The following is a 10,296-nucleotide window of genomic DNA, read 5'->3' on the forward strand; positions in this document are numbered from 1 at the left end:
GATTTGTAACAAATCAAAAGCAGTTATACATTTATAGGTGATTTAACCAGACAAGACACAGACCAACCTAGCCTGGCTCCACCCACACCCATTCAGAATAAAGGATAGAAACTAAGACCAACCTGTAGATGAAGAACGCATACGTGTTTCTCCGCTTCTGCTCTTTCTTTTCAGCAGTGGACGCCCTTCACAGTCCCTCTCAATCCACTGAAATTTACTCTTGCAGTTTGAGGATGTTCTTTTCTTATCTTGCTTTTCCTTGCATGACAGAAAGTCAACATTACATGTAAACCCAACAGCCAACAACAGCAGTGGGTTCTCTCCAAGAGGCCACTCCCCCGGTTTCTTTTGAAGCCTGCAATTCATCGACTGACTGTAGAGACAGGCTCCAGAAGGGAGCAGAATCTCACTGAGCCCCATGTTAAAATGCCCAACTTTACAGCAGAAAAGAAAAAACATGTTTACAGTCTGGTACAAACTGTGGTTTTGGTCTATACGGCTAATTTTGCCCTTCATGACAACTGTGAGGGGGGTGAACTCATTCATTTACATTATATAAAGCCTTAAAGTTCCGCATAATTAAGGGCGTGGCCACTTTGAGTGACAGGTGGATTGCCGCTGCTGTCACTGCTAGTGTTTGTCTGCAGTCACATCACCTCAGCTCCGCCCACGTCTCGCTTCTTTGCCCATTTTCTGTTCTCCGGGAGTGACGCGCTGCCAAGATGGCGGAAATGTGATAATTCCCACTTCTGAATTCGTTATTACAAGCTCATCGCCATCAAATTTCGAAATGGGAGGGCGTTTATGTGAATTTATTTTTATCTAGGAAATTATTTTAATTTAGGATAGTTCTGAGAGCATGTGGAGGCAGCATAAAACGCTACGGGTGACGTCACGGACACTACGTCCATATCTATGGTCTATGGTTTTCTCCCATTTTTACTCATTATAGCAAACTGGTATATAAGTAACTAAAGATACTCACTTTCATTTGATCCAGAAGCAGGTCTGCATAGAACATAGCATCCTCTGCTGCACCGATGACTTGTTCAGCCATTTTAATTGCTAATTCTATTGGGAAAAATAAGACATTAACTGAGTGACAAAACAACACCATAAAAAGATTAAATTGCAATCGCTCTTAAATAATTACATTGCTGAACAGATTGTTGTCAACATGTCTTACCTGCTTGCTTGATAAAGTTCGAAGAGGAAGTCTTGGCCGAACACAGGAGTTTTAATTATGGTCACGTCACGTGATGACTTACATCCGGGTATTTATTCGTTTTTCTTTCTGTCGTGTATTTCTCACGTTTAGAGGGGGTATGCACTATTAATGTATTCTATCCAATTTTCAACTTGAATTAATAGTATAACATTACAAATGCAGTGAACACATACTAATGTCTCCTTATCTGTAAGCACTAAGATGCTTCACTGGCACTGAAGTTGTTTCCCATAGTTGCCAAGCAACTGAACTAGGTTGAGTAATTAAAAGGTTATGGTTTAACGTCGATTATTGTTTTAGTGTACCTTATTCGCCTAGACGAGGTGTCAAGCAGCTGGGAAAGCAAGAAAATAAACGAAACCAAGGCTCCCAGTGCATGTTTTAATATTACGTAATAATTAAGTTGGCTTGGGAACCCATCTCCTCCTATAGCTTTAACTCCACATACTCCAAACTCGGCTCAGAGCTTCAGACTGTTCTGACTCGGTGTGCCATATCTTTTCTAACTGATCGGACTCACGGTTTTCCTAAAAATGACGATCAAAACAAAAAAAAATCCCATTGACTTTCATTGACGGAATGTTCAGATGAGCCAAGACTGTTCAAACTCCAACTGACAAAAATTCAAATCTAAACACTGAAGCCCATTAGACTCAAAGAAGCTGCCATTCTATGAACTACTATTTCTAATCAACTGAGACTCAAACTTCCGTTCTATCTAATATTTCTAATCTATCAAATCTATCAGAGGTGGTGGACCAGTGGGTTAAACCATGGAACTGATATGCAGAAGGTTGCTTAAGCAAGACACATTACTCCATGTTGCTCCAGGGGGATTGTCCCTGTAATAAGGGCACTGTAAGTCGCTTTGGATAAAAGCGTTTGCCAAATGCATAAATGTAAATGGTAAATCATGCTAGAATCATAGTAAACTATGGTAAATCATGCTAGAATCATAGTAAACTATGGTAAATCATGCTAGAATCATGGTAAACTATGGTAAATCATGATAAACTATGGTAAATCAAGCTAGAACGGGGTAAACTATGGTAAATCATGATAAACTATGGTAAATCATGATAAACTATGGTAAATAAAGCTAGAACGGGCAAACTATGGTAAATCATGATAAACTATGGTAAATCAGGCTAGAACGGGGTAAACTATGGTAAATCATACTAGAATGGGGTAAACTGTGGTAAATCATGGTAAACTATGGTAAATCATGATAAACTATGGTAAATCAAGCTAGAACGGGGTAAACTATGGTAAATCATGATAAACTATGGTAAATCAAGCTAGAACGGGGTAAACTATGGTAAATCATGATAAACTATGGTAAATCAAGCTAGAACGGGGTAAACTATGGTAAATCATGATAAACTATGGTGAATCATACTAGCACGGGGTAAACTGTGGTAAATCATACTAGAACGGGGTAAACTGTGGTAAATCATACTAGCACGGGGTAAACTGTGGTAAATCATACTAGCACGGGGTAAACTGTGGTAAATCATACTAGAACGGGGTAAACTGTGGTAAATCATACTAGCACGGGGTAAACTGTGGTAAATCATACTAGCACGGGGTAAACTATGGTAAATCATACTAGAACGGGGTAAACTGGGGTAAATCATACTAGCACGGGGTAAACTGTGGTAAATCATACTAGCACGGGGTAAACTGTGGTAAATCATACTAGAACGGGGTAAACTGTGGTAAATCATACTAGTACGGGGTAAACTGTGGTAAATCATACTAGAACGGGGTAAACTGTGGTAAATCATACTAGCACGGGGTAAACTGTGGTAAATCATACTAGCACGGGGTAAACTATGGTAAATCATACTAGAACGGGGTAAACTGGGGTAAATCATACTAGCACGGGGTAAACTGTGGTAAATCATACTAGCACGGGGTAAACTGTGGTAAATCATACTAGAACGGGGTAAACTGTGGTAAATCATACTAGTACGGGGTAAACTGTGGTAAATCATACTAGAACGGGGTAAACTGTGGTAAATCATACTAGAACGGGGTAAACTGTGGTAAATCATACTAGAGCGGGGTAAACTGTGGTAAATCATACTAGCACGGGGTAAACTGTGGTAAATCATACTAGAACGGGGTAAACTGTGGTAAATCATACTAGAACGGGGTAAACTGTGGTAAATCATGGTAAATAATACTAGAACGGGGTAAATCATACTAGAACGGGGTAAACTGGTAAATCATACTAATACGGGGTAAACTGGGGTAAATCATACTAGAACTGGGTAAACTGGGGTAAATCATACTAATACGGGGTAAACTGGGGTAAATCATACTAGAACTGGGTAAACTGTGGTAAATCATATAGAATTTGGTAAACTGTGGTAAATCATACTAGAACTGGGTAAACTGTGGTAAATCATACTAGAATGTGGTAAACTGTGGTAAATCATACTAGCACAAGGTAAACTGTGGTAAATCATACTAGAACGGGGTAAACTGTGGTAAATCATGGTAAACTATGGTAAATCAAAATTGACTGATCGTCAATACAGCACTATTCCATTTTTATCGGTTTAATCGTTATGGCAGAGGCCATTGTGATATCTACACGTTTTACAAAGTGGACCAACGTGACTATTTCACGTCTTGCCATGATACCGGGTTGCATAAAGTGATCGCACATAGGGCATAAAAACAGCCAGCGGCGGTACTGCCAAACACCCCATCCCCTATCCCCTCTCCCTTAATCCCACCCTAACCCCAAATACCAACACCAAATGACCTAAAAAACAACAAAAGATTATACCAAAATAAAAAGACATAACAACAACAAAAAAAGTATAAATAGTGACAGATACATTTTGGTTATCTAAATGTAATGTATTGATTAACTTTCAAAGTACAGCACTCTCCTCCCAAACCCATCAACCAGACTGACTGAGCCAACACGGACTCGATAAGTAAGATCTGGGGTTCGAACCTTCTGATACGCAAAGCGAAACGCACACGTGATTGGACAGGCTTCATTTGTCATTGATCACGTGACTCTGGGAAACCAAGGGTGTCTCAATCAACCTGTAAGAGCCATTATGCTTTATTTATATGTCTGTTGTAGTTCCACTGTTAGACACCGGGTGGAGTGTGGGTTTAATGGATATAGGTAGCCAGAGAGGAAGTGAGGTCAGGTGTAATGAGGGAAGCAAACAATTTTTGACCGTGTCAGGAGTGGGTATGAGGAGGACTATGTGTTTGAGCATCATAACTGTGACAATAAAGGTGATAATTGCAGTACTGGACTGGAAGCGTCATGTTTTGGATCCCACGCGTCAGATAACCCTACAACACCTCTAGCCTAAGGGACAAGATGGTCCTTTGTCGCTACATTTTGTCAAAAATTGCTTCTTTGTGGAGTATCACGCATCGTTTGGAACTTTTTGAACTTTAATGGACTAAGCACTGGATTCTGCTTTGGATTTGGATACAATTGGACGCATCAAGGACCAGTTGCAGCAACGCGAGTGGATGAATCCGAGGTATGTGTAGCGCTACCTTATGAATGACTCTGTGTGCACACATTTAATAGCGTAAATCCAATGCATTGGTTGCCTAAGTTTTAAAAAATTAACGACAAGGTAAATGAATTAAACAACTCTGTGAAAATGAGTGTAAGTAATTATGGCGAAGGTGCTGTGGCTGCTGGTAAACAAACAGAGACTAATGTGCTTACTGAGAAGGTTGTAATGGAGTCTGTGAAAGAAAAGCGTTGCATCAAACTTACTCCAAAGGCACTACAAGAAAAACTGGAAACGTTGCAGAAAACAAGAAGGAGTAAAGTAAATAAAGCCAAAAACTTGATGGTTATCATAAGAAATTTTATGCCTAACCGAGAGTATGAAAAGGAAGTGCAAAGTTCCTTTGAGAAGTTCATTAAACTGTGTGATGAGGCTAAAGAAATGCACAACTCTGTGATGGTTCTTTTGCCCAATGAAGAAAAAGAAAGACAGCAAACATGGTTCAATGGGAAGATGTTAATATACAATGGTTTTATGGATGATGTTCAAAAATGGTTGAGTACCGAGAGTCAAGTTTCATGTTCTGGTGTTGATGACAATGCTTATCAAGATGACATTGAACCAAATGATAGCATTTCAAACATTTCCTCATTTGTGTTAAGTAAACCATCCAGTAAGAAAAGTTCTAGCAGTGTGCGTACTGGAAAATCTTCTGCTGCTTCAGTACGAATCATAGCAGAGGCAGAAAAGGCTGCATTAATTGCACGTGCAACTGCTTTAAAGGACAAACATGCTTTGGAGGTACAACAGGAACAACTAAGGCAAAGACAAGAGCAAATGGATATTGATGCAGAAATAGCAGCTGCTACTGCCAAAATTGCTGTTTTAAATAACTCTGACAACCAATATCCTAAAACCTTTTCTGATGGTATGAATTCATATTGTGAAAAAGAGACTGCAAGAAGTGGCAAAGAAGTTACTCTTAACCCTCATGCAGAGGAATATATGCCAAAGAATTGTTCTCAGCAAGCAAGATCAAGGAAGGTGATTCAGCAAACTCAAAGTGCAGCTCAAACTGATCTTCATTCTGTGTCACAAATGCAAACTTCAAATGTAATGCAGAACAGCAATGGAACATCAACTTCAAACATCTACAGTATCATGCAGAAACAAAATGAGATCACTTCTCTTCTTGTACAACAACAACAATCCAGCATGCTGCCTCAACGAGAGATTCCTGTGTTCGATGGCAATCCTTTGAAATATAGAACTTTCATCCGAGCATTTGAACATGGAATAGAGGACAAAACCAACAATAACCGAGATCGTTTGTACTTTCTGGAACAGCACACACAAGGTCAGCCTAAGGAACTTGTGCGCAGTTGCCAGCACATGGATGCGCAAAGAGGATATGTGCAAGCTAAAGCATTGTTAAAGGAACATTTTGGCAATGAGTTCAAAATAGCTGCTGCATATGTAGAGAAAGTACTTGGATGGCCTTCAGTAAAATCAGAGGATGTGGGTTCATTGCAGAGTTATGCTGTCTTCTTGCGTGGATGCTGTAATGCAATGGAGGAAATTGCGTACATGGAGGAGCTGGAGATGCCAAGTCATTTGAAAATGGTCATTATGAAGTTGCCGTACAAATTAAGGGAAAAGTGGAGAACTGTTGCATGTGAGCTATTGGAAAGGCACAATCGGAGGGCACAGTTCAAAGATATTGTAACATTTGTTGAACGTCAAGTCAAAATGTCATCTGATCCACTTTTTGGTGATCTCCTGGGTACTCCAACTGTACAACAGAAACCTCAACCTAGGAGTAATATAAGAAATAGCTTTGCAACGATTGTTAATAACAGTAAGTCAATTCAGTGTTGTGACTCTGATTTAAGACCAAAGTCCAGAGTTGTATGTTTGTGCTGCAAACGTGATCACTTATTGGATCAGTATACACAAATGCAAGCCAAGATGCATAAAGAAAAGCTGAACTTTCTAAAGGAGAAAGGTATTTGCTTTGGCTGTCTTCGTGTTGGGCACATGAGCAAGGATTGTGATGAGCGCATGACTTGCACAGTGTGTGGCCAAATGCATCCCAGCCTTCTGCATATTCAACAAAAGGAGAGACAAGAGCAAAATCGTCCATCACTAAGTAGTGCGCTTGTTGCCCTTCAAGCATGTGGCCAAACAGGGGCCGGCGATGGAGAATGTGCATTATCAATTGTACCGGTTCAAGTCAAATCCAGTAAAGGACAAAAGGTAATCCAAACCTATGCCTTCTTGGATCCTGGTAGTTCTGCCACATTTTGTTCAGAACACTTAATGCACAGTTTGAAATTAAAAGGAAAGAAAACTAATATTCTTTTGAAAACAATGGGCAATCAAAGGTCTGTTAGTAGTTCTATCTTGACTGGATTGGAAGTGTCTAGCCTTCATAATGACATCTTTTACAGTCTTCCAGAAGTCTTCACTCAGGAGAAAATGCCTGTGTCCAAAGATAACATTGTTACTCAAGGGGATTTGGACAAGTGGCCATACCTGAAAGGTGTTAAGATCCCTCAAATTCCTGCGGATGTGGATTTGCTGTTATCGAGTGAAGAATGGATCAGCGGACCACATTTTTTGTGGAAACCACAGGAAGAATGGCCAGCACAAATAGTTGATTCTACTCTTAAAGTGAGATGATCCTGAGGTAAAGAGGAATGTGAGTGTAAACACCACTGTTGTGAATGATGTGTCAAGTGCAACAAATGCCACTCATAGGCTGATTACACACTTCTCAGATTGGACAAAGTTGAAAGTTGCTGTTGCCTGGTTTTTGAAGTTAAAAAGAATGCTGAGGCTACGTAGTCAAAAGCGGAAAGAAATCAAAGCCTCTTTGGATCCAAAGTGTGTATTACCATCATCCAAGAAGATGGAGAAGGAGCTTCAAAGGCTAACATTCTCAACAGCTACACCGAACTTAACTTTGGAGGACCTGACTGAAGCTGAAACGGCTATTGTTGCATTTAGTCAACAGCAACAGTTTGGAAAGGAAATTGCTGCTCTATCATCTGTTTTAAAGGTAAAGCGAGACAGCAAGTTGTATAAGTTGGATCCTGTCTTTCAAGATGGTCTTTTAAGGGTTGGAGGACGACTGAGGAATGCTGCAATGCCTGAGGAAAGGAAGCATCCTATCATTCTTTCTAAGGATCAGCACATTGCCACACTCATCTTGCGGCATATTCATCAACAGTTAGGTCACAGTGGAAGAAATCATATGCTTTCCAAGCTGAGAAAAAGATATTGGATCATTAAAGGTAATGCTGCCGCCCGGAAGATTATATCAAGTTGTGGCCATTGTAGACGTCTTGGAGTTAAGGTGGGTGAACAAAAGATGGCAGACTTGCCGAAAGAGAGACTTAAGCCCGATCTTCCTCCATTTACGAATGTAGGAGTCGATTATTTTGGTCCTATAGAGGTCAAAAGAGGACGCTCCATTGTGAAACGCTATGGAGTTATCTTTACTTGCATGGCAAGTAGAGCAGTTCATCTGGAAGTTGCCCATTCCTTGGACACTGATGCATGCATTAACTCTCTACGCAGATTTATTTGCAGACGAGGACAAGTTGTTCATATAAGATCAGACAATGGTACCAACTTTATTGGAGCAGAAAGAGAGTTAAGAGAAGCACTCAGTTCATGGAATAAAAGCAAGATTCAAAGGGCAATGCTACAGAAAGGTGTCCAGTGGAGTTTCAATCCTCCAGGAGGCTCGCATTATGGAGGAGTGTGGGAGCGTGTGATTAGAATGGTCAAGAAAATTCTGAATTCCATCTTACATCAGCAAACTTTGGAGGATGAAGGATTTCATACTGTGCTATGTGAAGTTGAGGCTATTCTAAATGATTGCCCAATAACAAAGCTGTCAGATGATCCTAATGACCTAGAGCCACTTACTCCGAATCACCTTCTTCAAATGAAAGGCAAACCAGTTCTACCACCTGGACTGTTTGACCAATCGGAGTTATACAGCAAGAGGAGATGGAAACAAGTCCAATATATGTGCGACTTATTCTGGAGAAGATGGACAAATGAATATTTGCCTTTGCTTCAAGAACGACAGAAATGGAACAGGGAAAGGAGGAGCTTTGTTCCAGGGGACATTGTTGTCATTGTGGACTCTTCAGCCCCACGTGGATCCTGGTTGATGGGACGAGTTTTGGAAGTTTTTCCTGATAAGAATGGACTTGTACGTTCTGTGCGTGTACAAACTAAAACCAATATACTTGAGAGACCTGTGACAAAGCTTTGTCTATTGTATGACGGCATGGAAAAGGACTGATTGCAAATACTATGAACTCTAACCAACAGAAGATTGTTTGAATACAGTGTTGCTTTGGACTTATGGCTCTTTGTATTAATATTTTATTGAATTGTAATGTCTACCTGTCATGTACAATTAGGGGCCGGAGTGTAAGAGCCATTATGCTTTATTTATATGTCTGTTGTAGTTCCACTGTTAGACACCGGGTGGAGTGTGGGTTTAATGGATATAGGTAGCCAGAGAGGAAGTGAGGTCAGGTGTAATGAGGGAAGCAAACAATTTTTGACCGTGTCAGGAGTGGGTATGAGGAGGACTATGTGTTTGAGCATCGTAACTGTGACAATAAAGGTGATAATTGCAGTACTGGACTGGAAGCGTCATGTTTTGGATCCCACGCGTCAGATAACCCTACAACACCTCTAGCCTAAGGGACAAGATGGTCCTTTGTCGCTACACAGCCCCCTATTTCAGTAGTCAGGGCACTGATCAGGGAGTCAGCCCATTGACTTATGTCCTGATCAGTGCCCTGACTACTGAACTAGGGGGCTGATTGAGACGCACCCATTGTCTCACATGCGTGATACGCACTTCGACGCTTCAGTGTCAAACGTAACATCACTACCACAGACCAGACATTCTGAATTTTATGTTTTAAATGCATTGTAGGGATTTTTTTAGACACACAGACATAAAGAATCAGCATATGAATCTCAACAATGGAGACATACTTCATGCTGCATGCCATGCATTTTACATTACGGTGGCTCATATGCAGGGCCGGCGTTTGCTATAGGCGAGCTAGGTGGTTGCCTAGGGCGACAAATGTGTTGGGGGCGCAGCCAGGCGCCCTCTAGTGGCGCCCTTAAACTTACTTCCCATTAAGCATAGAATTAAAACAAGCGAAATAAAACATACTGTTTATTAAACATGATCATCCTTGGGCGCCCCCTCAGCCGCAAGTTTAATTACTTAACCTGATTATTGGATTGAATTGAAAGTGAATATTGTCTAGCACAGGCGTTCAGGCGTTAGGTCAGGCAAGTGCTCAGCACTGGCGCGTTCTTCAAAAATGAAGCGGTCTAAACCCTCGAGTGCACAGGGACGGAAAAAGAGAAAGGCAGACGATCACAAGAAAGCCCAGTATAGAGGTAAGTCTTCTCATCTCAGCCATAAAGGTGTCAAACGAAATAAATTTACTTCGTATTATCGATATTATCAACTAATATTGGACGGCATTGGACGTTTTATTGCTTTCACTA

The sequence above is a fragment of the Gobio gobio genome (assembly GCF_949357685.1).
Source record: "Gobio gobio genome assembly, chromosome: 2".
NCBI lineage: Eukaryota > Metazoa > Chordata > Actinopteri > Cypriniformes > Gobionidae > Gobio > Gobio gobio.